Source organism: Andrographis paniculata, unplaced genomic scaffold, assembly GCF_009805555.1.
Source record: "Andrographis paniculata isolate CXL003 unplaced genomic scaffold, ASM980555v1 Contig79END, whole genome shotgun sequence".
Classification (NCBI taxonomy): Eukaryota; Viridiplantae; Streptophyta; class Magnoliopsida; order Lamiales; family Acanthaceae; genus Andrographis; species Andrographis paniculata.
Window position 1 is genome coordinate 4,809,853 of NW_026137616.1, and position 3,364 is coordinate 4,813,216.

Consider the following 3,364-nt stretch of genomic DNA (forward strand, 5'->3'; position numbering starts at 1 on the left):
AGGGTTTAACTCGAGTGAGTACCCGTCTAATTGATAGAAAAAAGGCGGACACTGCAGCTTCGGGACCATTCTGGTTCCTAGAACTGTGGCTCTGTTTGTACTTTCCCTCTGTGTTTTTTGGCCGCCTCCCTATTTTTCCAAATCCATACAGAACCATTGGTTATGCCCTAGCCTGATTAACCCCTAATTCCTCCTATCTGTATCCATCCGACCCTGTCATCGCCCAAATTCTAACTGAGGATCGTAGCAATTCCCGCTTTTACGTATACGAAACTCTGATACAATATTCGACTGATCTCTTCTTACTTCATCCTGACCCATCTCATCCTCAAACTTGTCCCGATCCTCTCCCTCATCCGACCTATTCTTTTTCATGGGACGTTGCAATGAAACCCCGATCTCTTTTTTCTAGTAGGAGGTCGGACAAGAAAAGCTGCAGATTATTTTATACTTACAATTATCAACCCCAATTTTTGGCCCGACAGTTCGGTTGTTGTCAGAGCATACCGGGATCACTAGCCCGTCCTCACCTGATACCTCAAAGCCCAGAGGGACTAGTGATTCCCAAGCTTATCCCGACCTATGTTTCCCATCTCACCGACTACATCACCTCCAACTCATACCTACCTTTCTGCCTAAAACCCTCAACGACTGAAATTTTCCCTGCTTGGTGGTTGGCTACCTGATCTTTGATCGCTCCCTCGACCGACCAATTGGTTGGGAGACTTGCTCCCCCTCCAGTCTTGGCGCTTGGCTCTCCTCATTTGGCTACTGCCCCAAGAAGAAAAAGGCAGGCAACTGCTGCAGGCGGGTCTGGGGCAAAGAAGCAAAAGCAAAAGGTCACTCCTACCATTGAGAAGCAGGCTATTGAGGAATACTTGGCATCTCTGCTGGTAGATACCAGTGGGATGCCAAAATATTTGAGGCAACAATTTGGTAAGTCTGTTCCCTTCAATATTTCATTTATTCTTGCAAACCTTCTTAACTTTAAATCTTCTATTTCAGAGGGTCCTTCATTGCCACCGACCACTGCCCCATCTATCTCTCAACCGACCGACCACCAACCGACCGAATATCAGCCAATTGCGGCGCAATCTCCCATCAATCTGACTTCGTCTCAATCAACCGCCGTCCCGACCATAGACCAACCGACTATGGTCCCGACCACGGAGAATCCGACCTCGGTCCCAACCGCAGACCAACCAACTGTGGTCCCGACCACAGAGCAACCGACTGTGGTCCTGACCACGGATCAGCCGACCTCGGTCCCGACTGCAGACCAACCGACTCCTAGGCAAATAGAAGTAAATCTTTCCTGATATTCCTTACAAAAGAAAAATATCCACTCCAACCATTAACTTCAAACCTTTTACTGTAGGCACACCGACCGGAAGAATCAGCAGGAAGGCAAATTACTATTCCACCGCTTCCAGCGTTTGATGTGGTCGTGGCGACGCCCGACCAACTCGTTGCTCTCCCCGATCAAGTTGTGGAACCGTCACAAGTAACCGCCAGAACCCTTTTTAATGTTGTTATTTTTACAGAACCTCTGACACTTAAAATTTATTCCGACCAGGAACCTATTGCGATTGCGGTACTGCCTGAACCTGTCCTGGTCGTAGAATTGCCCGACCCAGTCGTGGCACCACCCGACCAAGTCGCCGCTGTGCTACCCTTACACCCAGCCGCTCAACAAATCAATGAGGTTCCTCCTGCTGCTCCTCAACCAGTCCAACCAAACCTAACGCCTCATGATATAGAGGAAATCTCCTCTTCGAAGTCGGGCGAGGCTTCCGTCAATTTTGCCCCACGGGGTTCGGTCAGTATTCTTTCTTATCCATTTTTCCTAATTTTCTCCCCTCCAGTTGTGCTTAACATTCTTTGTTCAGGGCATGGAACTAGCAGTCGCCCATCACCTTCAACCAGGGGACGAATCTGTTGCTGGCCCTACAACTCGCCACGGTGCCTCTACAGCTTTCCAACTCATGGCTCCTTCCGAAGCCACGGCCGCCCTAAATCAGGTAAACTTTAACCTTCCATCGTATAGAGTTCACCATGTCTTCCCAACTTACTATTTTCCTTCTGCCTTAGGCTACCCAGGAGATGAATGTTTTGGCCCGAATAAACCTCCCGACCTCCATCAGAGCTATTGTAGAATACTGCGCCGACTTGGCTTTTGCTGACTTAGAAGTAGCCGACCTCTCGGCACTAGTTCAGGTCGGAATAACCTTGTTGGTTCAACCCGCATTGGAGTTAGGAGCTTCCCCTGTCCTTGATCGGATGATGGCCAGGATCACCGAACTTCAGGCCGAACTGCCTCTGATCCGACCCCCATCATCCGAGGCCACTTCATCTCAACCGACTGCTGATCCGACCAATCTTGAGGCAGACTTGAAGAAAGTCGATCAGGACCTTAACCTTGCTAAGGCCAAACTGGATGAACTTCGACAAGCACGACATACATTAGCTACTGAGATCTCCCAAAAGACGGAAGAATATAGACGCCTCCAAGAACAACTGAAGTCCCTGGATGATAGCATTCAGGAAGGGAGTCGTCTGGTTGAGGCACATTGCCTTAATCAAACAAGTCTTTGCGAGCAACTCCAGACAGCTATACAAATGAGACTTGTCCAGAGACATTAGGAAGCTTACCAACGTCAGCGGGCCATCAAATCAGAACTAAAGTGGAGCGACCTCAGAACTGCTTTAAGAGCCCTGCTCTCTATGTAACCCAATATGACTTGTATAGAGTTCCAGACTTAACTTATAAATTCCCTATTTTCAGAACATAGATCCTATGTTCCTTGCGCTTATACTAAGCCAGACATCAAACATAGATCCATATTTTGCTCAATTAATAAACCACCTAAAATTAGATATCACAACATCTATATAAACTCCATACCTCCAACTGCAAATGTCATCATCATATCTATTTCACTCAACATGATTTCTCCTCGCCTTCGCGTTCCTTCTTCCAACTGGGAAGGTTCTCTCCAACCATTCTTAGTTGGAAAACATCTCATAGGTCATCATGCTGAAGATATGATACAGGGTTCTAAAACAAATGGATTTTAAATTTAGGTTCTTTGGCAGAGGCAGGAGAACCATTTATCGTACGATCCGACTGATGGAACGTATATCTACCAGCTACGAACCCTTCACCGACATACTCGCTCGTATATCTGATCTTGCCCGAACGTCAACAATAAAAAGTAAAATCCGAAAATAGGAAAATATCTTCGAATTTTATATAATTAGTGCCCGAGATTAGAAATCTCTAAACACTGTAAAATACATAAATAAAATAGGAAAATATAAAATAAAGACTGAAAAATAAAGTGGTGATTCCCAAAAGCAATTC